The 26438-nt window shown below is 43.3% G+C and overlaps 1 pseudogene; it reads left to right on the forward strand.

Moving 5' to 3' along the window:
* LOC112265801 overlaps nucleotides 1-26438 on the forward strand; it is a 294298-nt pseudogene that overhangs the window by 60735 nt on the left and 207125 nt on the right.

Below are 26438 nucleotides of genomic sequence, written 5' to 3' on the forward strand. Positions count from 1 at the left end.
CAATGCATCTGCATAAACATTTAAAAACATCTTTTCACTTTGTCATAATGGGCTATTGTGTGTAGATGGGTGAGGGAAAAAAAGCTATTGAATCCATTTTGAATTCAGGCTGTAACACATCAAAATGTGGAATAAGTCAAGGGGTATGGATAATTTCGGAAGGAACTGTACATGTACATAGTACTTCAATCAATGACCCCAACTACCTCGTACCCCAGTACAATGCCTCGGTACCAGTACTCCTTGTTTATAGCCTGTATTTAGCCTCGTTAATGTTCTTATATTTTGTTATTTTATTGTGTTACTATTTTCTTTTTATCTCTTTGTTAATCTTCTTACTTTTTACTGCATTGTTGGAAAAGGGCTTGTAAGTAAGCATTGCACGGTAAAGTCTACACTTGTAGTAATCGGCGCATATGACAAATACAATTTGATACGGTTTGGAGGGAGACACAAATGTCAGGGCGGTGGTTAGGCCGTCATCCCGGACACCTGCAGTCACGCCGATACAGCAGGAGCCACATTTACCAGGACAGGAACTGCCAGGCCATTCACCCGTGATGTGTCATGTCTGTTTCATCCTCCCCAGTAAGTACTGAATCAACAGTGTGATGTCGGAGGGGAGAAAAGGGATCCCGTGGAAGTGTCAGTTTAAGTCTCAGGCTAAGGTGAGATTGATTGCCATGTCATTTCTCCCTCCTACAGCTTGATGGATTGTAAAAACTGCCCTTCCAAGCAAAAAGGCAGTAACTGCTCATAGTGTGGAACTGAGGAAAATTGGTTTCAAATGTTATATAACTGTCCAGACAAATTAATTATACTAAGAACATTGGCGATTAAGTGATCTGCTGTCTTACTACAAGTAATATAAAAAAAATCATGTTAACCCTGACTTCTGACACGACCTTTGACCCTTAATCAGCAGTTACTGCCTTCCTCCTAGGCATGATATATTATAAATTGCAGGGTAATACCAAAGCAAAGAGCAATATCTGTCATTTTCATTTGTTAGTTTAGTATAATTCTAATGTATGCTATTAATAAAAGAGCAGTGTAATTACTGACAGTGTAACAGATTTGAAACTGCATCCTTTGTGTGTCTCCCGCTAATAAACAGGGACTTGCATCCTAATGATTCTATTCTGTCATAGATGATAATTAATACTGACATTTTGTGGTGTGCAAACATATGATCATAATCCTGTTCAGTTCAATAATGTTCTATAATATAGGATATAATCAATGTTGATTTTATCTCGTGCAAACATTGTCATGATCATTTTCACTGTCATAAGTCAGTTCATCTACTCATTTCATACCTGCTCCCAAAAAGGCTCTTAAATGTGCATCTTTATTTTCAAATCTAATATTAAGATAATAAGAATAGCACTCTTAATAGCCCTAATGCTTATTTAGATTGCATGGACGGACATTGACTGGAAGAAAACCTAGTATTGATGTGGTTGTACAATCCTAATGCACCCTCACATGGCAATTTTGATCCGCACAGATACTATAATCATCTAGGCCACAGGGATTGGTGAAAGTCATTTTGGCAAAACAATTTTTTCCCGCATTCATGCAATGATGAATAGATAGTATCAATTGCTGAGCTCCTCTTATGGGAGCAGGCAGCATTGTTAGTCTATGCTCATTAGCTATCTCAGCTTGTTCTTACCAGTGTCTGGGTTTCGGCATTTCAGAGCAAGTTCAACCATAATTTTCCCCATGGAATTCTGTGCCGTGATGTTGTGTCTCTAGATTAGCAATGTGTCTGTAGCTGTCAGTCAGTGTCATTCACGTTCGATTGTATCACTATCAGAATGTGATATGTTACCAAGGTAAAAGGCAGTAACTGCAGCCAAGGGCAGGTTGAAACCAAGCTAAAAGGTAGTAAATTCAGTTACTACCATTTACCTTGGTTTCACAGTAGTGTTTTGCAGTTACTGCTAATTATGACCCCCATTTTCTCCAAAACACAATACAATAGAGGCAGGATATTTGTCCAAATTATTAAGCATGTATTTAATGTAGGAAAATAACTAATTCTCAACCAAATGAGTAGTTACTGCCTTTTTGATTGGTATGGGGGTTGCCCTGCTGTGATGCTTATCGGCCAACTTAAAACAGAAGCCCTATAATTGATTGGTATGGGGGTTGCCCTGCTGTGATGCTTATCGGCCAACTTAAAACAGAAGCCCTATAATTGATTGGTATGGGGGTTGCCCTGCTGTGATGCTTATCGGCCAACATAAAACAGAAGCCCTATAATTGATTGGTATGGGGGTTGCCCTGCTGTGATGCTTATCGGCCAACTTAAAACAGAAGCCCTATAATTGATTGGTATGGGGTTGCCCTGCTGTGATGCTTATCGGCCAACTTAAAACAGAAGCCCTATAATTGATTGGTATGGGGCCCTGTTGCCCTGAAGCTGTGATGCTTATCGGCCAACTTAAAACAGAAGCCCTATAATTGATTGGTATGGGGGTTGCCCTGCTGTGATGCTTATCGGCCAACATAAAACAGAAGCCCTATAATTGATTGGTATGGGGGTTGCCCTGCTGTGATGCTTATCGGCCAACTTAAAACAGAAGCCCTATAATTGATTGGTATGGGGGTTGCCCTGCTGTGATGCTTATCGGCCAACTTAAAACAGAAGCCCTATAATTGATTGGTATGGGGGTTGCCCTGCTGTGATGCTTATCGGCCAACTTAAAACAGAAGCCCTATAATTGATTGGTATGGGGGTTGCCCTGCTGTGATGCTTATCGGCCAACTTAAAACAGAAGCCCTATAATTGAGTGGCCAAACTAGCCAATGTCTGAGAGAGAGACTGTCGGGGAAAAAGAGATTGGTTCCAGAGTCAGAGCCTGCTTCCTAATGAATTCCCCTCCAATACATTGTCAGGTAATACTATGCTGCCAAGGAAATGAAATGGACTTGGACGGTTATTTGATAATTTTTCTTTGCGAGCACATACCCACCATTAAAATTCCCATTAGTGCTTTATGTCCCCTGTTGGTGCCATTTGGAGCAGGTGAATTGAGTGGCTAGCTACTTGGAACTATGAATTCAACTTGATCTCTTGCCCTTCTCCTTGGTTGGGAGATTGGAGAATGGACTGTGTGTATGTGGAGGGGGGGGGGGCTGCACGGGTCAGCTGCTTTTTCACCCACACCCTCCCGCAATTGCTAATAATCCTTCCGCAACTGCCTGACTATATGTGATAAAGTGAAAATCTGTGGCCCGCACCCGATCCTAATCTACAAATATATTAAATACACTACAGGCCACAGTCGGAGATGGCGGAAAGATTTTTGTACGGGGGGTGAAAGATTTTTTTGGGGCCTAATTTAGAGATTTTTCTGCTTATAATTTTAGACATTTTAGTAGGCTATTTGTTAGTAAACTTGTATATAATTACATATAAACTCAGTAAAAAAAGAAACGTCCCTTTTTTAGGACTGTCTTTCAAAGGTAATTTGTAAAAATCCAAATAACTTCATAGATCTTCATTGTAAAGGGTTTAAACACTGTTTCCCATGCTTGTTCAATGAACCATAAACAATTAATGAACATGCACCTGTGGAACGGTCGTTAAGACACTAACAGCTTACAGACGGTAGGCAATTAAGGTCAAAGTTATGAAAACTTAGGACACTAAAGAGGCCTTTCTACTGACTCTGAAAAACACCAAAAGAAAGATGCCCATGGTCCCTGCTCATCTGTGTGAACGTGCCTTAGGCATGAGGACTGCAGATGTGGCCAGGGCAACAAATAGCAATGCCCGTACAGTGAGATGCCAAAGACAGCGCTACAGGAAGACAGGACGGACAGCTGATCGTCCTTGCAGTGGCAGACCACATGTAACAACAGCTGCACAGGATCGGTTCATCCGAACATCACACCTGCGGGACAGGTACGGGATGGCAACAACAACTGCCAGAGTTACACCAGGAATGCACAATCCCGCCATCAGTGCTCAGACTGTCCGCAATAGGCTGAGAGAGGCTCGTAGACCTGTTGTAAAGGCAGATCCTCACCAGACATCACCGGCAACAACATCGCCTATGGGCACAAACCCATCGTCACTGGATCAGACAGGACTGGCAAGAAGTGCTCTTCACTGACGAGTCGCGGTTTTGTCTTACCAGGGGTGATGGTCAGATTCGCGTTTATCGTCGAAGGAATGAGCGTTACACCGAGGCCTGTACTCTGGAACGGGATCGATTTGGAGGTGGAGGGTCCGTCATGGTCTGGGGAGGTGTGTCACAGCATCATCGGACTGAGCTTGTTGTCATTGCAGGGAATCTCAACGCTGTGCATTACAGGGAAGACATCCTCCTCCCTCATGTGGTACCCTTCATGCAGGCTCATTCTGACATGACCCTCCAGCATGACAATGCCACCAGCCATACTGCTCGTTCTGTGCGTGATTTCCTGCAAGACAGGAATGTCAGTGTTCTGCTATGGCCAGTGAAGTGTCCGGATCTCAATCTCATTGAGCACGTCTGGGACCTGTTGGATCGGAGGGTGAGTCTTAGGGCCATTCCCCCCAGAAATGTCAGTTTACTTGCAGGTGCCTTGGTGGAAGAGTGGGGTAACATCTCACAGCAAGAACTGACAGATCTGGTGCAGTCCATGAGGAGAAGGTGCACTGCAGTACTTAATGCAGCTGGTGGCCACGCCAGATACTGACTGTTACTTTTGATTTTGACCCCACCCTTTGTTCAGGGACACATTATTCAATTTCTGTTAGTTACATGTCTGTGGAACTTGTTCAGTTTATGTCTCAGTTATGTTCATTCAAATATTTACAAATGTTAAGTTTGCTGAAAATAAATGCAGTTGATAGTGAGAGGACGTTTATTTTTTTGCTGAGTTTATATAGCTTCTCTTTTGTCGTTGCTTGTTGCCCTAGAAGACTAAATGAAGCCTTGCTCTCCAGAATAATGTTGCCTGTTGCCCTAGAAGACAAAATGAAGCCTTGCTCTCCAGAATAATGTTGCTTGTTGCCCTAGAAGACTAAATGAAGCCTTGTTCTGCAGAATAATGAATGGAGGAAAGGTGTTTAGGGGCCTGGGAAAAGGGAAAGACTTTCTATGCAAAATGTTTAAATGACAGTTGGACCAGTTGTGAATAAATGGAAAGCTGTGAAAATGACCCAACCTGTTTCTGATAATATTTCTGTTTTGATGCATATTTTGTGTGGTTGAAATACTATCAGCTTTTATGAGGCTGATAAAGATAGCACCTTTTACAGACGGTTCCTTAACTGCGCCATCACATTCTCTCAAGATGCTCAAAGAAAGAAATCATATTTTTTCACTCTTGTTCCGAGGCAAAATCTACATTTGGTGTATCATTTCACTGAAAGAAATGCAGGAGTTAATATTAAGGTTATATGGGAGGTTATATACCTACAGTCAGTGTCCAGATTTCCGTTTCCACGTAACCCATCTAAACAGTAGGCTCTCTTGACATTCCATAGGCCTATTTGAAGTCCCCATCTTGTGACTGTAAAATTTGTACAGCGGCACCATTCACTGCATCATCCTCTTTTACCCATTCGCTAAATCGTTCCAAAACATGATTTTTCTGGCCCTCCATTCTCTTTATTTTCAACTCTCCATTTCACAGCTTTTCTCTTTTCTCTCAGTCTTTTTTCTTCTTCCTCCTCCTCCCTCTGCCTCTTCCTCCTCCTCCCTCTGCCTCTTCCTCCTCCTCCCTCTGCCTCGTCCCCCTCTCCTCCTGCCTCTTCCTCCTCCTCACTCTGCCTCTACATCCTCCTCCCTCTGCCTCGTCCTTCCTCCTCCTGCCTCTTCCTCCTCCTCCCTCTGCCTCCTCCCTCTGCATTAACAAAAGGATGCTCCTATGTTGGGAGACAGATGGTGGTTGGCGTGTAGGCTAATTGGCAGGTGTACAGTTAGGCCCTAAAGCTTAGGCTTACGCACTAATGCCAGTTAGCATAAAACAATGAAACATTTTGCCTATAGATATAAATTGCACAAGAATGCTACATTTATGGATTTTTCAAGATATTGTTTTCTCTTTATTAAACCCACCTGCCACTCATCCACACAATATTTAATGAGCCTAAACCCTCCCGCCCTGCAGATATAACCGCGGGGACATCGGTAATGAGTCAACCTGCACTTCACTAACAGCTGCTATTTGCTCAGTCAGGAAGCATAGGTGTGTGCGTGCAAGGTTCTCCAGGATTTTGTAACAAGGTGGTGCTGATGAGTTAGTGGAGGGGGTGGCCCGGAGGTCAGCTCTGCTGACACAATGAGTTAGAGATTTGTGCATTTTTTTATGCCTTCAACTGCCATTTCCTGCAATCTAAAACCTTAAATTACAACAAATTAAGTGCGAATTTAATTTAAAAAATATATATTTTTACATTTTGTTTTGTAGAATTATCATAGCAATTTCATTTTTCAATGGTCAACAGAACAGGGACCATAGGTATGAGGACCATGGAAGAGCAATTAAAGTAAATCTGTGTGTGTGTGCGTGTGCGCATGTGCGCGTGTGCGTGTATGTGTGTAAAAATGGAGCAGCCAAGTCCATAATGTGGCGCAGTGCCCATCTTTTTGGGGAGAACACTGTGTGATATGCTGAAGTTTCTGGTGTTTCTCTGTATTTAGCCTGCGTCCCACATACACTGCTTCTTTCACAGGCTCAAATGATACCACTGAAAACCTCCTAGCATGACAATAATGTTTTTTTTAAATATCCTGATTCTGATGATTCACTGGATTTAAGGCCTTAACCTTGGCTGCCATTGGGGTGCAGGTGAGACCCAAGAGCTGTAGTTAGCTTCAGGTTTTACAATCGGATTTAGGGCCACTGGTCCGGGTATTAGAGAGAACTTGGCTTGCTGGTCGGTCTCACTAATACTGTGAGTCTGTGTAGGGCATGTGTCTTTTTTCCAGTTCTAAATTCAGAACCTTATTGTCCCCTCTGCTGGACTCAGTGACGAGCCACGAGAGCCACTCCGCCATTCAGACAAGGGCATGTCCAAGGTGAATTAGTAATGCATGTTGTTTATGTTGCTCGGAAGATACTAGCTACATTCATACTGTTCAACTACAGCACACAGCAGGGCAGTACGCAGCAGGGCAGCACTCAGCAGGGCAGCAGGGCAGCACTCAGCAGGGCAGCAGGGCAGCACTCAGCAGGGCAGCAGGGCAGCACACAGCAGGGCAGCAGGGCAGCACACAGCAGGGCAGCACTCAGCAGGGCAGCACACTGCAGGGCAGCACTCAGCAGGGCAGCACACAGCAGGGCAGCACACAGCAGGGCACCAGGGCAGCACACAGCAGGGCAGCACACAGCGGGGTAGCAGAGCAGTACGCAGCAGGGCAGCACGCAGCAGGGCAGCACAGAAATGACTTTCAGAGTAATTTATGTGTCTATTCCTATTTGATATAGTCTATTTCAATAAATATGTGATACTGAATGCAGTAGAGGAATATAGGCCAGACAGAGTGGAGATAGATCAAATTACAAGTTTAAGTCTATTAAGAAAGAAATTATCCCTGCAGGCCAGGAAAATCCTTCCAAACGAGATTGAAAATTAAATGACCAATAACCTGTCCTCATTCCTCCTATTGGCCTGTCATTAGCTTTAAAATAACTTACAGTTAGCAACAGTAGATTATTTCCCAAATAACTTTATCCTACCAAGGTGTTGTCAAAAATAACAAGAATGAAAGTCTATACAGCCCAGGCAATTCTCAATCACAGCTTTATGATAGATATGTTACGGTTTTCTTCCGTCGAAGGAGAGTCGAACCAAAATGCAGCGTGGTAATTTACATACATGTTTAATGAAGATAAACACGAACAATACAAAAACAACAAACGGAATGTGAAAACCTATACAGCCTATCTGGTGACACTAAACACAGAGACAGGAACAATCACCCACGAAACGCTCAAAGAATATGGCTGCCTAAATATGGTTCCCAATCAGAGACAACGATAATCACCTGCCTCTGATTGAGAACCGCCTCAGGCAACCATAGACTATGCTAGAAAACCCCACTAAACCACAATCCCAAAACCTATGAAAAACCCCCATACATAAACACAACACAAAATAAACCCATGTCACACCCTGGCCTGACCAAATAAATAAAGAAAACACAAAATACTAAGACCAGGGCGTGACAAGATACAAATGTTCTATGATTTTACGAGGCAAGTAAAGCAGTTATTATCCAGTTATTAAGGTGGTGGACTACTTCTTTCCAGCCCATGATGTCACTACGGTAAGACAGCCCGTTCCTTATCAGACAGTCACTGCTCGATCACAGCGCAACACACACACACACACACACACACACACACACACACACACACACGCACACACCTGCTCCATGCTAAAGCTCCTCCACCAGAAAGGACTATTAGAAAAGATTTGCCTGAACTTATCATCTGTCCAGGCTTTCAACATCATTATCTTTCGTCATGATTCGTCCAGGCTTTCAACATCATTATCTTTCATTATGATTCGTCCAGGCTTTCAACATCATTATCTTTCATTATGATTCGTCCAGGCTTTCAACATCATTATCTTTCATTATGATTCATCCAGGCTTTCAACAACATTATCTTTGTCATGATTCGTCCAGGCTTTCAACAACATCTTTCATGATTCGTCCAATTGCTTTCGATTTTGCACTATAGCCCAACTGTCGTTTTAGCAGAGTTTTTTGGGTTGGCTAATAGAAGGCGATAGCATTGTATATAACAATGTTTTATGGTTACATGATCATGATAGGATAAAGGTTGACATTGCACAACCCTAATGTCAACTGATCAAGCCGGTCAGGAGGCCTTTTTCCATCTAGTTTGAATGGGGTTGTTTGTTTAGACATCTGTTCTGACCGCTCTCTGTTTATCTCTTTTTATCTACTGATCTGAATCAATTTTCCACCTCGTATTTCCTCACCAAATAGTTGTTTTTAACGTGACAGTGTTTTGTCTTTCTCTGAATGCTACCTCTTTATTGGGGTCGGTCGACGACTCCACTTCCACTCTGAGATAAGGTCAGTTGGCGTGTGCTCCCACCTCAAGGCGATGACAGCTGGCTTTTCAAAAAAGATCTGTGAATCCGCCGGTAGCTGAGGGCATGTTCGTTCTTTGCGAGGTCGTTGTTGGTTCAGCCTTTTCCAAGTAAAACCAAACCACTAATTTCCTCATTCCATTACACAGTCCTTCCATTTGTTTCTTTCATTCAGTGGGGTACTCTGGAGGAACAGAAGAACATTTCAGACTTTGTGTGGGGGAATCATTCTCTCACTGTTTCACCCCATTAGTGAAAGATAGGTCTCACAGGAAACTGGAGTGGATGAAAGACAATTCAACTGTGTGGGCTGACATTAAAAGTTACAGTAACCCTTTATTATACACACTCTTATTCCAGCTAGCGTTCAACTCAATAGGTATCTTCTGTATTGTACCGTAACATTTTACCATGTGAAGAATGGACTGTTAAATAAAGTGTAACTTGTGTTGTTGTGTGAATTGTGATTGGTCGCTCAGTGTGAATGGATCTCTTGTTTTCTGCAGGAGTTAGAGAGGGTGACGTCATTACAAACCAACCTACAGCTGGCTGCAGTAATCTGCACCAACGCTAGGTGGTAAGCATTCGGATGTGCCCCACCCTACCTCTTAAAGCTGTTGTTCTTCCACAATGGATTATTGACTTGTAAATTCCTGTTAGCATGTATTTAATGACACAGTCAATTTCATTCCCACTGTTTGCATGTACAATATGAAATCAGTGCACGCTAACTTGACTTTGATATTGAGTCAGTCAGTGTTGTGATTCATGTTGAGATTACTCTTAACAGAACTGTGCCAGCATTGTAAATGTCTGTCACTTCCTGGTTCCGGGCAGCTGAGTGTTTCCAAGGAGGACTTCACTGAGGCCAGCCTGGGGCTCCTAGCCAATCAGAGGAGGAGACAGCTGCTCACATGGCTGCTGAAGCCACTGAGGACCATCAAGACCCTGGTAACTATCCAAGTCACCATGTTGCTTTAAATCCTCATACAGACGCATAGATATCAACAGGATATTGACATGCAACATACTGTACAATTTAGTTGTGGAATGTTGCACTTATTTTGTAATTGAGTTTCAATGTTTGTTTTGGGTCTTGATAGTGATGGTCATGCTTAACTGTTCTCCTTGTTGTTTTACAGCAAAGGACTGATGTTAGACTCAGTGAGATGCTGGAGGTAAGAGTTATGCCACTAGAATGCATGTACAAGGGTTCTCTAAAGGTCAAACAATAGGAGGCTGAGTTCAGATGAAGCTCTAGGAAATTCAGATTGTCATGAATCCCTGAATCCCATTTGTCATGGCAGACCATCCTGGACTCATGCCTGCTTCTGTCATAGGGAGATTTGTGTAGATACTGTAGATTGTAAGGTCAGACACCGATATACAAAGGATTCATATTCAGTTATAGCCCATTCTTAAAGTAATGGGTTTAGAGCAGTTTATACTCAACCTGGGTTCGTACTGCAGGGGGTCTGAAAAAATACAAAATAAAATATATATTGTTTATAAATATATATGTATAGATAGATATTTTTATTTTGTGTGTGTATATACAGTTGAAGTCGGAAGTTTACATACACTTAGGTTGGAGTCATTAAAACTCATTTTTCAACCACTCCACAAATTTCAAAACTATAGTTTTGGAGGGTTGGTTAGGACATCTACTTTGTGTATGACACGTAATTTTTCCAACAATTGTTTACAGACAGAATGTTTCACTTATAATTTACTGTATTACAATTCCAGTGGGTCAGAAGTTCACATACACTAACTTGACTGTGCCTTTAAACAGCTTGGACAATTCCTGAAAATGATGTCATGGCTTTAGAAGCTTCTGATAGGCTAATTGACAGCATTTGAATCAATTGGAGGTGTACCTGTGGATGTATTTCAAGGCCTACCTTCAAACTCAATGCTTCTTTGCTTGACATCATGGGAAAATCAAAAGAAATCAGCCAAGACCTCAGAAAAAAAATGTAGACCTCCACAAGTCTGGTTCAACTGCACATGGGGACAAAGATCATGCTTTTTGGAGAAATGTCCTCTGGTCTGATGAAACAAAAATAGATCTGTTTGGCCATAATGACTATCGTTATGTTTGGAGGAAAAAGGGGGAGGCTTGCAAGCCGAAGAACACCATCCCAACTGTGAAGGGTGGCAGCATCATGTTGTGGGGGTACTTTGCTGCAGGAGGGACCGGTGCATGTTATAGAATAGATGGCCTCATGAGGAAGGAAAATTATGTGTAAATATTATTATATATATTATATTATTATATAGCTCCACATTGATCTGGTATTGGTACTTCCTGTATATAGCTCCACATTGATCTGGTACTTCCTGTATATAGCTCCACATTAATCTGGTACTGGTACTTCCTGTACAGTCTTGGCCAGAAGTTTTGAGAATGACACAAATATTAATTTTCACAAAGTCTGCTGCCTCAGTTTGAATGATGGCAATTTGCATATACTCCAGAATGTTATGAAGAGTGATCGAATGAATTGCAATTAATTGCAAAGTCCCTCTTTGACATAAAAATGAACTGAATCCCCCAAAAACATTTCCACTGCATTTCAGCCCTGCCACAAAAGGACCAGCTGACATCATGTCAGTGATTCTCTCGTTAACGCAGGTGTGAGTGTTGAAGAGGACAAGGCTGGAGATCACTCTGTCATGCTGATTTAGTTTGAATAACGGACTGGAAGCTTCAAAAGGAGGGTGGTGCTTGGAATCATTGTTCATCTTCTGTCAGCCATGGTTATCTGCACGGAAACACGTGCCATCATCATTGCTTAGCACAAAAAGGGCTTCACAGGCAAGGATATTGCTGCCAGTAAGATTGCACCTAAATCATCGGATCATCAAGAACTTCAAGGAGAGCGGTTCAATTGTTGTGAAGAAGGCTTCAGGGCGCCCAAGAAAGTCAAGCAAGCACCAGGACCGTCTCCTAAAGTTGATTCAGCTGCAGGATCGGGGCACCACCAGTCCAGAGCTTGCTCAAGAATGGCAGCAGGCAGGTGTTAGTGCATCTACACGCACAGTGAGGCAAAGACTTTTGGAGGATGGCCTGGTGTCAAGAAGGGCAGCAAAGAAGCCACTTCTCTCCAGGAAAAACATCAGGGACAGACTGATATTCTGCAAAGGGTACAGGGATTGGACTGCTGAGGACTGGGGTAAAGTTGTTTTCTCTGATGAATCCCCTTTCCGACTGTTTGGGGCATCTGGAAAAAAGCTTGTTCGGAGAAGACAAGGTGAGCGCTACCATCAGTCCTGTGTCATGCCAACATTAAAGCATCCTGAGACCATTCATGTGTGGGGTTGCTTCTCAGCCAAGGGAGTGGGCTCACTCACAATTTTGCCTAAGAACACAGCCACGAATAAAGAATGGTACCAACACATCCTCCGAGAGCAACTTCTCCCAACCATCCAGGAACAGTTTGGTGACGAACAATGCCTTTTCCAGCATGATGGAGCACCTTGCCATAAGGCAAAAGTGATAACTAATTTGCTCGGGAAACAAAACATTGATATTTTGGGTCCATGGCCAGGAAACTCCCCAGACCTTAATCCCATTGAGAACTTGTGGTCAATCCTCAAGAGGTGGGTGGACAAACAACAACCCACAAATTCTGACAAACTCCAAGCATTGATTATGCAAGAATCAGTCAGCTGCCATCAGTCAGGATGTGGCCCAGAAGTTAATTGACAGCATGCCAGGGCGGATTGCAGAGGTCTTGAAAAAGAAGGGTCAAACTGCAAATTTTGACTCTTTGCATCAAGTTCATATAATTGTCAATAAAAGCCTTTGACACTTATGAAATGCTTGTAATTATACTTCAGTATTGTATTTGGTGCATGTGACTAGGGCTGTTGCATTGACTGTTTTACCGCAACACCGGCGGTCACGAGTCATGAAGTCAGTTAAATTTCACGTGACAGGTTTAGTCATGGTAATTGGGCTTCTCTAAGCTCTGATCCTGCTGCTTGTCATTAGCAGCCTACCAAACTCCCTGGTACTCAGTACTCTATTGTCCCTCTAATCACTCTGACAATGCAAATGTAATTAAAAATCTAATTAAACACTTCATGAGAGCCAATGATCTCATGTTGCGCAACATTTCTATAGGCTATGCAGTTGCTCGAGAAAACAGAGTGATGGCTTCTGCTAAAAATAGGAGGATCCCATCATTTTTCTATAGGCTAGACCTACTATATTTATTTCTCAACTTTCCTAATATTAAGCACACAGTCCTATAATAACTACAACCTAAAACCTCTTACCTGGGAATATTGAAGCCTCATGTTAAAAGGAACCACCAGCTTTCATATGTTCTCATGTTCTGAGCAAGGAATTTAAACGTTAGCTTTTTTACATGGCACATATTGCACTTTTACTTTCTTCTCCAACACTCCAACACAGTTTTAGCATTATTTAAACCAAATTGAATATGTTTCATTATTTATTAGAGACTAAATTGATTTTAATGTCATAAAAAATATAAAATTCCCAGTTCATGCTACAAATGCAAATGTATAAGAGGTTTTAAAATGGATTATTTTTTATTTAATGTCAACAAAATCAAACTAGCAAGGGCAACGATCACAAGTCAGTCATAACGTGGCTAAGAGACTAGCATATCTATTTATGTAGCAAGCTAAAAACAGAGCCTAACTTGGCTGCTAGGTGGATGTCATATCATGTCATGCCATTGGAGGAGTGGGTGAGTGACTGACTTATTCCCCTCATATAATTATTTGGTGGCTACACACAGTTAGATATGCAGGTGTCATTTGGTAAACTAGTAAGAACTTGAATCACTGTTATACAGTTAGCATAGCTCTTGCGTTCACGCAAATTCACTCTGGCTCTCTACTCCGATTTCAGAGAACTCTCGTCTGAGTGTGACACAGCGCAGCACAACTGATGAATTGACAAGCGCGCAACACTTGCTCAATATGACCAGTGTCAGTAAACATGGGCAAAAAAAGTAGTTTGTCAATAATGCTCTAGATAATATGTAAACAGCCTAACCAGCTCTGCTACGGCTTCTATATTGCTATAGAATTTTTTCATAAATTCTTAGAATGCTTGGGAATTACGTATACTAAGAATTTATGAAAAGGTGAAAATGACCATATCTAAGTGGTTTCTTGTCAGAATATAAAAATGTAAAAAATGTTTCACATTCTTCCTGGGGGTGTATACGAACAGATTTGAAAAAGATGTCATGTTGCTTAAATGCGGTCAATTCCACTTTAAATGCAACAATATAAGTTATTTTTAAAGAGATGCCTAACAACAGCAAGTGCACTGCAATAAAAAACACAGTTCCACTCACCAGATGATGATCATTTGAAACTTAACTTGTTGAAAGTTAATTTTGAAAAGGGAGATGCTAACAAATTAACAACAACATCCTTTTTGATAACACCTGCTGCAGCCCCTGCAAACTAGCCGACAACAAAAGCTAGCTAGCTAGACAATGGGAAAAATACTGCTCGCTATTGTGCAGTGACCTGTTGTCCTTCAGGAAGGCAGAAGTTTCCATACATTTTTGTACAAATGTTCCCACTCATTAAGTCAGTGTGTTTGGTTGATTTCACATTCCAAATTTTGCCCTAATACAGTTGAATGGCAGATGCCTATATCTAGCTAGATTTATCTCCCCAGAGACCAGAAAATAAAAATCTTCAGTGTTAACCCTTTCCTTTCCGACAAAAACAGAAGAGATTAAATCAGAAACATCATTGAAAATAATAATATTATTATCGATATAATTATTTTCTAAATCCTTAGTCCTTTTCGGAAGGCGTAGAAGGCCCATTGTTCCCCACCGTGTTTGGGTTAGTAATATTTGTAGAGTGCCTCTTTTCCCTCAGAATGCATTTATTCACTATTCTGAATGTCTAAAGAATCCAGATGTTGTTCTGAAATATGAACACAAAAATACTGGACATTTTGAACTCTTATTATGGTGGTGATTTGACAAAATTACATCATGGTCTTGAATTAGACTTGCATTTTTCTGGTCTTGACTCGGTCTCGGTCTTGGACCCCTTGTCCCCATCCCGGTCTTGGTCTTGACTCGGACTCAATTTTCTCCGGTCTTGTTCTTGAATCAGTCTCACGTTAGGCGGTCTCGAACACAAAACTGTTGCACGGTATCGGATGCAATTGCTGGTACTGGCCTGGATCAATAAGCCACTGACTTATTTAATGACCTGTCATTATTTCAGTAGGCTTTTCCCCATGAGGAGGGGGGTTAGGGGAGAAGTGTTGGAGGTTTGCTGAGTGCCTTGCTGTATATGTCTTGGGCCAGAACACATTTTTACTGTTTGTTTCTCTCTCTTTAATTCCCCTCTTTCTCTCTCTCTCTATCTCTCGCTCGCTCACTGTCTCTCACTCTCTCGATCTCTCTCTCTCTCTCTCTGTCTCCCCTCCCCCTCTCTCTTTCTCTCTATCTGTGCTGATGCTTGCCTTAATGCCAGCCATCGATTTACAGAGCTCCCTTCCTTCCCTCTCTAGTTATTGCCTTGCATGGCCAGTCTCTCAGCTTATCAGCCTTCAGCTAGCACTATCTGTTCAGCCAGATATCTACTCTGCCTGTGTGAGGGATTCACTCTCTCCTCATGGAAGCCACCTTCCCTAGTTCTTTTTATTATGCTCTGTACCCCCCCTCTTTTCTCTCTGGCTCTTGTTAATGTTCCTCCATTGTAGAGGTGTGTGTTCAGGAGGGATTTAAAATGCAGAGCCCCTTCAGTTCAAACAGTCACCTTGACTGGTTTGCAAGCTCAGACTGGAGTAGTAAAGAACTATTTCCTCCCTCCCTTCCCTCGTTCCCCCCTCTGAGTGGAGGGATATGTTTTGGAGAAGCTTCTGGATGTGGGAGCAGGCTTTAGCCGCAACTGATCAAATCCAATCAACTTTTGTTTGTCACATAGTTTGTACACAACAGCTGAAGACTAACAGTGAAATACTTACTAGTCTTTCCCTACAATGCATAGAGAACAATTTAAAAAGTAAAACACGTAATAATAAATACACAGTTCTGCCCACACATTTTCTATAGGATTGAGGTCAGGGCTTTGTGATGGCACCTCCAATTGTTTATTTTTAATTTTTATTTCAGGTAGGCTAGTTGAGAACAAGTTCTCATTTGCAACTGCGACCTGGCCAAGATAAAGCATAGCAGTGTGAACAGACAACACAGAGTTACACATGGAGTAAACAATTAACAAGTCAATAACACAGTAGAAAAAAAAGGGGAGTCTATATACAGTGCCTTGCGAAAGTATTCGGCCCCCTTGAACTTTGCGACCTTTTGCCACATTTCAGGCTTCAAACATAAAGATATAAAACTGTATTTTTTTGTGAAGAATCAACAACAAGTGGGACACAATCATGAAGTGGAACGACATTTATTGGATATTTCAAACGTTTTTAACAAATCAAAAACTGAAAAATTGGGCGTGCAAAATTATTCAGCCCACTTAAGTTAATACTTTGTAGCGCTACCTTTTGCTGCGATTACAGCTGTAAGTCGCTTGGGGTATATCTCTATCAGTTTTGCACATCGAGAGACTGACATTTTTTCCCATTCCTCCATGCAAAACAGCTCGAGCTCAGTGAGGTTGGATGGAGAGCATTTGTGAACAGCAGTTTTCAGTTCTTTCCACAGATTCTCGATTGGATTCAGGTCTGGACTTTGACTTGGCCATTCTAACACCTGGATATGTTTATTTTTGAACCATTCCATTGTAGATTTTGCTTTATGTTTTGGATCATTGTCTTGTTGGAAGACAAATCTCCGTCCCAGTCTCAGGTCTTTTGCAGACTCCATCAGGTTGTCTTCCAGAATGGTCCTGTATTTGGCTCCATCCATCTTCCCATCAATTTTAACCATCTTCCCTGTCCCTGCTGAAGAAAAGCAGGCCCAAACCATGATGCTGCCACCACCATGTTTGACAGTGGGGATGGTGTGTTCAGGGTGATGAGCTGTGTTGCTTTTATGCCAAACATAACTTTTTGCATTGTTGCCAAAAAGTTCAATTTTGGTTTCATCTGACCAGAGCACCTTCTTCCACATGTTTGGTGTGTCTCCCAGGTGGCTTGTGGCAAACTTTAAACGACAATTTTTATGGATATCTTTAAGAAATGGCTTTCTTCTTGCCACTCTTCCATAAAGGCCAGATTTGTGCAATATACGACTGATTGTTGTCCAATGGACAGAGTCTCCCACCTCAGCTGTAGATCTCTGCAGTTCATCCAGAGTGATCATGGGCCTCTTGGCTGCATCTCTGATCAGTCTTCTCCTTGTATGAGCTGAAAGTTTAGAGGGACGGCCAGGTCTTGGTAGATTTGCAGTGGTCTGATACTCCTTCCATTTCAATATTATCGCTTGCACAGTGCTCCTTGGGATGTTTAAAGCTTGGGAAATCTTTTTGTATCCAAATCCGGCTTTAAACTTCTTCACAACAGTATCTCGGACCTGCCTGGTGTGTTCCTTGTTCTTCATGATGCTCTCTGCGCTTTTAACGGACCTCTGAGACTATCACAGTGCAGGTGCATTTATACGGAGACTTGATTACACACAGGTGGATTGTATTTATCATCATTAGTCATTTAGGTCAACATTGGATCATTCAGAGATCCTCACTGAACTTCTGGAGAGAGTTTGCTGCACTGAAAGTAAAGGGGCTGAATAATTTTGCACGCCCAATTTTTCAGTTTTTGATTTGTTAAAAACGTTTGAAATATCCAATAAATGTCGTTCCACTTCATGATTGTGTCCCACTTGTTGTTGAATCTTCACAAAAAAATACAGTTTTATATCTTTATGTTTGAAGCCTGAAATGTGGCAAAAGTTCGCAAAGTTCAAGGGGGCCAAATACTTTCACAAGGCACTGTATATTGTGTGCAAAAGGCATGAGGAGGTAGGCGAATAATTACAATTTTGCAGATTAACACTGGAGTGATAAATGATCAGATGGTCATGTACGGGTAGAGATATTGGTGTGCAAAAGAGCAGAAAAGTAAATAAATAAAAACAGTATGGGGATGAGGTAGGTAAAAATGGGTGGGCTATTTACCGATAGACTATGTACAGCTGCAGCAATCGGTTAGCTGCTCAGATAGCAGATGTTTGAAGTTGGTGAGGGAGATAAAAGTCTCCAACTTCAGCGATTTTTGCAATTCGTTCCAGTCACAGGCAGCAGAGAACTGGAACAAACGGCGGCCAAATACCTTGACTTTGTTGTCCTTAAGCCATTTTGCCACAACTTCGGAAGTATGCTTGGGGCCATTTGGAAGACCCATTTGCGACCAAGCTTTAACCTGTTGGTACTAGGGGGCAGTATTTTCATTTTTGGAAAAATAACGTTCCCAAATTAAACGGGATATTTTGTCAGGACAAGATGCTAGAATATGCATATAATTGACAGCTTAGGATAGAAAACACTCTAAAGTTTCCAAAACTGTAAAAATATTGTCTCTGAGTATAACAGAACTCATGTTACAGGCGAAAGCCTGAGAAAAATCCAATCTGGAAGTGACTCATCTTTTGAAAGCCCTGCGTTCCGATGCGTCCCTATTGAGCTGTGAATGCCCTATCAACCAGATTACGCTTTCTACGTATTCCCAAGGTGTCTACAGCATTGTGACGTAGTTTTACGCATTTATGTTGAAGAATACCCGTAGGCATCTTCATTGCACAAGTGGTCACCTGATGCTCCCAGAGAAATTCTCGCGTAAAATACAGAGGTAGCCAATCGCTTCTATTGCAATCGCTTCTACTGAGAAACCAATTGTCCCGGTTGATATATTATCGAATAGATATTTGAAAAACACCTTGAGGATTGATTATAAACAACGTTTGCCATGTTTCTGTCGATATTATGGAGCTAATTTGGAATATTTTTCGGCATTGTCGTGACCGCATTTTCGATCGATTTCTCAGCCAAACGTGAAGAACAAATGGAGATATTTCGCCTACAAAAATAATATTTTGGGAAAAAATTAACTTTGGCTATCTACCTGGGAGTCTTGTGAGTGAAAACATCCGAAGTTCATCAAAGGTAAACTGCTGGTAAAATTGCTTTTCTGATTTTCGTGACAAGGTTGCCTGCTGCTAGCAAGGCATAATGCTATGCTAGGCTATCGATAAACTTACACAAATGCTTGTCTAGCTTTGGCTGTAAAGTATATTTTGAAAATCTGAGATGACAGGGTGATTAACAAAAGGCTAAGATGTGTTCCAATATATTTCATTTGTGATTTTCATGAATAGGAATATTTTCTAGGAAGATTTATGTCCGTTGTGTTATGCTAATTAGTGTCAGATGATGACAACGGTCACGTTCACGGGATGGGGTGTCACTAGGGGAGCTTTAACTTCCTGACTGATGTCTTGAGATGTTGCTTCAATATAACCACATAATTTTCCTGCCTCATGATGCCATCTATTTTGTGACGTGCACCAGTCCCTCCTGCAGCAAAGCACCCCCACAACATGATGCTGCCACCCCCGTCCTTCACAGTTGGGATGGTCATTATGGCCAAACAGTTCTATTTTAGTTTCATCAGACCAGAGAACATTTCTTCAAAAAGTACGATCTTTGTCCCCATGTGCAGTTGAACCAGACTTGTGGAGGTCTACACTTTTTTTCTGAGGTATTGGCTGATTTCTTTTGATTTTCCCATGATGTCAAGCAAGGATGCACTGAGTTTGAAGGTAGGCCTTGAAGTACATCCACAGGTACACCTCCAATTGACTCAAATGCTGTCAATTAGATAATCAGAAGCTTCTAAAGCCATGACATCATTTTCAGGAATTGTCCAAGCTGTTTAAAGGCACAGTCAGCTTAGTGTATGTAAACTTCTGACCCACTGGAATTGTGGTACAGTGAATTATAAGTGAAATAATCTGTCTGTAAACAATTGTTGGAAAATTACATGTGTCATGCACAAAGTAGATGTCCTAACCGACTTGCCAACACTATAGTTTGTTAACAAGAAATTTGTGGGGTGGTTGAAAAACGAGTTTTAATGACTCCAACCTAAGTGTATGTAAACTTCCGACTTCAACTGTAGGTCGGAATAAAGTGACAAGGCAATATGATACGTAAAAGACAGAAGAGTATGTAATGAGTCAAAAGAGTTTGTGCAAAAAGGGTCAATCAAATATCTAACCAGACTATCTGTATTAACTATTAAACTAACTATTTAGCAGTCTTATGGCTTGGGGGGAGAAGCTTTTCAGGGTCTTGTTGGTTCCAGACTTGGTGCATCGGTACCACTGGCCATGCAGTAGCAGAGAGAACCATCTATGACTTGGGTGGCTGGAGTCTGGGACAATTTTTACGGCCTTCCTCCTGGAAGAGCCAGTTTAGCGGTTGTGTTGTTGCCTACCCTTACCACCTGGGGGCGGCCCATCAGGAAGTCCAGGATCCAGTTGCGGAGGGAGGTGTTCAGTCCCAGGTTCCTTTGCTTAGTGATGAGCTTGGAGGGAACTATGGTGTTGAACCCTGAGCTGTAGTCAATGAACAACATTCTCACATAGGTGAAGGACAGCAGAAAGAGGCAGAGTGAAGGTCAGACATCTTTCCTGAGAGAATGGCGGTGTAACTGCTGTCACTGCATGTAATTCTAAGATGCTATAGTTAGGTCGTACAACATGGTGTCTAACAAGAGTTCCTCATACCACCTTCCATTTGTTAAAGACAGCGAATGAAGATGTAACCGAATCTATTTCATTGGATGATGGCGAACTGAGAACACGTTGAAATAGGATGGTGTGTGTGTGTGTGTGTGTTTGCGCTTGCTTGCCTGAGTGATTGCATGCGTACTTGTGTTGGTGTCTGTGTCCACATGCAGGAGAATAAGCTGAGAAAAGTGAGAGCCAGTTATCCCTCTTGCTTTGATTTATTTAGTAATAGTGCTCTAACACGTAGTATTGGCTTGGAGAGAGGGAGCAGTGCTCTACCACATAGTATTGGCTTGGAGAGAGGGAGCAGTGCTCTACCACGTAGTATTGGCTTGGAGAGAGGGAGCAGTGCTCTACCACGTAGTATTGGCTTGGAGAGAGGGAGCAGTGCTCTAACACGTAGTATTGGCTTGGAGAGAGGGAGCAGTGCTCTACCACGTAGTATTGGCTTGGAGAGAGAGAGCAGTGCTCTACCACATAGTATTGGCTTGGAGAGAGGGAGCAGTGGTCTAACACGTAGTATTGGCTTGGAGAGAGGGAGCAGTGCTCTACCACATAGTATTGGCTTGGAGAGAGGGAGCAGTGCTCTACCACGTAGTATTGGCTTGGAGAGAGGGAGCAGAGCTCTACCACGTAGTATTGGCTTGGAGAGAGGGAGCAGTGCTCTACCACGTAGTATTGGCTTGGAGAGAGGGAGCAGTGCTCTACCACGTAGTATTGGCTTGGAGAGAGGGAGCAGTGCTCTACCACGTAGTATTGGCTTGGAGAGAGAGAGCAGTGCTCTACCACATAGTATTGGCTTGGAGAGAGGGAGCAGTGGTCTAACACGTAGTATTGGCTTGGAGAGAGGGAGCAGTGCTCTACCACATAGTATTGGCTTGGAGAGAGGGAGCAGTGCTCTACCACGTAGTATTGGCTTGGAGAGAGGGAGCAGAGCTCTACCACGTAGTATTGGCTTGGAGAGAGGGAGCAGTGCTCTACCACGTAGTATTGGCTTGGAGAGAGAGAGCAGTGCTCTACCACGTAGTATTGGCTTGGAGAGAGGGAGCAGTGCTCTACCACGTAGTATTGGCTTGGAGAGAGGGAGCAGTGCTCTACCACGTAGTATTGGCTTGGAGAGAGGGAGCAGTGCTCTAACATGTAGTATTGGCTTGGAGAGACGGAGCAGTGCTCTACCATGTAGTATTGGCTTGGAGAGAGGGAGCAGTGCTCTAACATGTAGTATTGGCTTGGAGAGAGGGAGCAGTGCTCTACCACGTAGTATTGGCTTGGAGAGAGGGAGCAGTGCTCTACCACGTAGTATTGACTTGGAGAGAGGGAGCAGTGCTCTAACACGTAGTATTGACTTGGAGAGAGGGAGCAGTGCTCTAACACGTAGTATTGACTTGGAGAGAGGGAGCAGTGCTCTAACACGTAGTATTGACTTGGAGAGAGGGAGCAGTGCTCTACCACGTAGTATTGACTTGGAGAGAGGGAGCAGTGCTCTAACACGTAGTATTGACTTGGAGAGAGGGAGCAGTGCTCTAACACGTAGTGTATAGTATGACTTGGAGAGAGGGAGCAGTGCTCTAACACGTAGTATTGACTTGGAGAGAGGGAGCAGTGCTCTAACACGTAGTATTGACTTGGAGAGAGGGAGCAGTGCTCTAACACGTAGTATTGACTTGGAGAGAGGGAGCAGTGCTCTAACACGTAGTATTGACTTGGAGAGAGGGAGCAGTGCTCTAACACGTAGTATTGACTTGGAGAGAGGGAGCAGTGCTCTAACACGTAGTATTGACTTGGAGAGAGGGAGCAGTGCTCTAACACGTAGTATTGACTTGGAGAGAGGGAGCAGTGCTCTAACACGTAGTATTGACTTGGAGAGAGGGAGCAGTGCTCTAACACGTAGTATTGACTTGGAGAGAGGGAGCAGTGCTCTAACACGTAGTATTGACTTGGAGAGAGGGAGCAGTGCTCTAACACGTAGTATTGACTTGGAGAGAGGGAGCAGTGCTCTAACATGTAGTATTGACTTGGAGAGAGGGAGCAGTGCTCTAACACGTAGTATTGACTTGGAGAGAGGGAGCAGTGCTCTAACATGTAGTATTGGCTTGGAGAGAGGGAGCAGTGCTCTAACACGTAGTATTGGCTTGGAGAGAGGGAGCAGTGCTCTAACACGTAGTATTGACTTGGAGAGAGGGAGCAGTGCTCTAACACGTAGTATTGACTTGGAGAGAGGGAGCAGTGCTCTAACACGTAGTATTGACTTGGAGAGAGGGAGCAGTGCTCTAACACGTAGTATTGACTTGGAGAGAGGGAGCAGTGCTCTAACACGTAGTATTGGCTTGGAGAGAGGGAGCAGTGCTCTAACACGTAGTATTGGCTTGGAGAGAGGGAGCAGTGCTCTAACACGTAGTATTGGCTTGGAGAGAGGGAGCAGTGCTCTAACACGTAGTATTGGCTTGGAGAGAGGGAGCAGTGCTCTAACACGTAGTATTGACTTGGAGAGAGGGAGCAGTGCTCTAACACGTAGTATTGACTTGGAGAGAGGGAGCAGTGCTCTAACACGTAGTATTGACTTGGAGAGAGGGAGCAGTGCTCTAACACGTAGTATTGGCTTGGAGAGAGGGAGCAGTGCTCTAACACGTAGTATTGGCTTGGAGAGAGGGAGCAGTGCTCTAACACGTAGTATTGGCTTGGAGAGAGGGAGCAGTGCTCTAACACGTAGTATTGGCTTGGAGAGAGGGAGCAGTGCTCTAACACGTAGTATTGACTTGGAGAGAGGGAGCAGTGCTCTAACATGTAGTATTGACTTGGAGAGAGGGAGCAGTGCTCTAACACGTAGTATTGACTTGGAGAGAGGGAGCAGTGCTCTAACACGTAGTATTGGCTTGGAGAGAGGGAGCAGTGCTCTAACACGTAGTATTGACTTGGAGAGTCAATTGGAGAGTCAGGGAGGAGGTGAGGGCCCTCGGAGTGTGGTGTCAGGAAAATAACCTCACACTCAACGTCAACAAAACTAAGGAGATGATTGTGGACTTCAGGAAACAGCAGAGGGAACACCCCCATCCACATCGATGGAACAGTAGTGGAGAGGGTAGCAAGTTTTAAGTTCCTCGGCATACACATCACAGACAAACTGAATTGGTCCACTCACACAGACAGCATCGTGAGGAAGGCGCAGCAGCGCCTCTTCAACCTCAGGAGGCTGAAGAAATTCGGCTTGTCACCAAAAGCACTCACAAACTTCTACAGATGCACAATCGAGAGCATCCTGGCGGGCTGTATCACCGCCTGGTATGGCAACTGCACCGCCCTCAACCGTAAGGCTCTCCAGAGGGTAGTGAGGTCTGCACAACGCATCACCGGGGCAAACTACCTGCCCTCCAGGACACCTACACCACCCGATGCTACAGGAAGGCCATAAAGATCATCAAGGACATCAACCACCCGAGCCACTGCCTGTTCACCCCGCTGTCATCCAGAAGGCGAGGTCAGTACAGGTGCATCAAAGCTGGGACCGAGAGACTGAAAAACAGCTTCTATCTCAAGGCCATCAGACTGTTAAACAGCCACCACTAACATTGAGTGGCTACTGCCAACACACTGTCAATGACACTGACTCTACTCCAGCCACTTTAATCATGGGAATTGATGGGAAATTATGTAAATATATCACTAGCCACTTTAAACAATGCTACCTTATATAATGTTACTTACCCTACATTGTTCATCTCATATGCATACGTTGATACTGTACTCTATATCATCGACTGCATCCTTATGTAATACATGTATCACTAGCCACTTTAACTATGCCACTTGGTTTACATACTTATCTCATATGTATATACTGTACTCGATATCATCTACTGTATCTTGCCTATGCTGCTCTGTACCATCACTCATTCATATATCCTTATGTACATATTCTTTATCCCCTTACACTGTGTATAAGACAGTAGTTTTTTTTTGGAATTGTTAGTTAGATTACTTGCTCGTTATTACTGCATTGTCGGAACTAGAAGCACAAGCATTTCGCTACACTCGCATTAACATCTGCTAACCATGTGTATGTGACAAATAAAATTTGATTTGATTTGATTTGATTTGAGAGAGGAGCAGTGCTCTACCACGTAGTATTGGCTTGGAGAGAGGGAGCAGTGCTCTAACACGTAGTATTGGCTTGGAGAGAGGGAGCAGTGCTCTACCACGTAGTATTGACTTGGAGAGAGGGAGCAGTGCACTACCATGTAGTATTGGCTTGGAGAGAGGGAGCAGTGCTCTACCACGTAGTATTGGCTTGGAGAGAGGGAGCAGTGCTCTAACACGTAGTATTGGCTTGGAGAGAGGGAGCAGTGCTCTAACACGTAGTATTGACTTGGAGAGAGGGAGCAGTGCTCTAACACGTAGTATTGACTTGGAGAGAGGGAGCAGTGCTCTAACACGTAGTATTGACTTGGAGAGAGGGAGCAGTGCATTCTACTGCCAATGTTTGTTTATGGAGATTGCATGACTGTGTGCTCGATTTGTATATACTTGTCATCAACAGGTTTGGCTGAAATAGCCGAATACACAAATTTGAGTGAGTGTCCACATACTCTTGGAGTCGTGCACTATAAAGGGAATAGGGTGCCATTTGGGATGTAGCCTCTGAACTACAAACCTGACCGGCTCAATCCCACCTATTTTGCTGACACACAGGTTAGGGCCTGGAGATCTGGAGATCTGGAGTGCAGCAGGGATCAATAGAGATGACAGCCTCAGCGCGGCTGCTCTCCTCCTCTCCCCCCACTGGGGTGCTCTGGGGAATTGAGGGCAAACATCTCCGGGCTTGGGTGGCTGCCAGCTCAAAACGCCATGACAGGTTCACTGCAGATTCTCCTTCCACCCCTCTCTTAACCATACCTGGTACCCACCGATTAAATGTTTAATTTTCCAGAGTTGAGGCATTGGGTTGATGGATATTGATGAACTGGCAATTTGCAGTGTCACCCCCCTCACCCCTGCCCCTCTCACCCCTCTCCCTCCTGTCCTTCCCCGGCCCTGTCCCCTGACCTCTCCTACTTTGACTCAGTGCTGTGCTGTGACTCCAACATGAGGCTTTCTAGTCAGGCAGCCTGCTAGTCAGCTGTCTCACAGGCAGCCTAAAGCCCAGACGTGTCCAAGCTTTTCCTCACACACATCACAATGGCCTTGTCATGGAATAGAACATGACTGTCTCGTGTTATGTGATCTGACATCTGCAGCCTTGACATACACTGAGTCTACTGCTCTTTCCATGACATAGACCAACCAGGTGAATCCAGGTGAAAGCTATGATCCCTTATTGATGTCACTTGTTAAATCCACTTCAATCAGTGTAGATGAAGGGGAGGAGACAGGTTAAATAAGGAATTTTAAGCCTTGATACAATTAAGACATGGATTGTGTACATGTGCCATTGAGGGGGAATGTGCAAAACCAAAGATTTAAGTGCTTTTGAACAGGGGGATGGTAGTAGGTTCCAGGCGCACCGGTTTGTGTGAAGAATTGCAACTCAGCTGGGTTTGTCACACGCAAACAGTTTCCCGTGTGTGTCAAGAATGGTCCACCACCCAAAGGACATCCAGTCAACTTGGCACAACTGTGGGAAGCATTGGAGTCAACATGGGCAAGCTGTTACGGCTTTC

The sequence above is a fragment of the Oncorhynchus tshawytscha genome, linkage group LG13 (assembly GCF_018296145.1).
Source record: "Oncorhynchus tshawytscha isolate Ot180627B linkage group LG13, Otsh_v2.0, whole genome shotgun sequence".
Taxonomy (NCBI): Eukaryota; Metazoa; Chordata; class Actinopteri; order Salmoniformes; family Salmonidae; genus Oncorhynchus; species Oncorhynchus tshawytscha.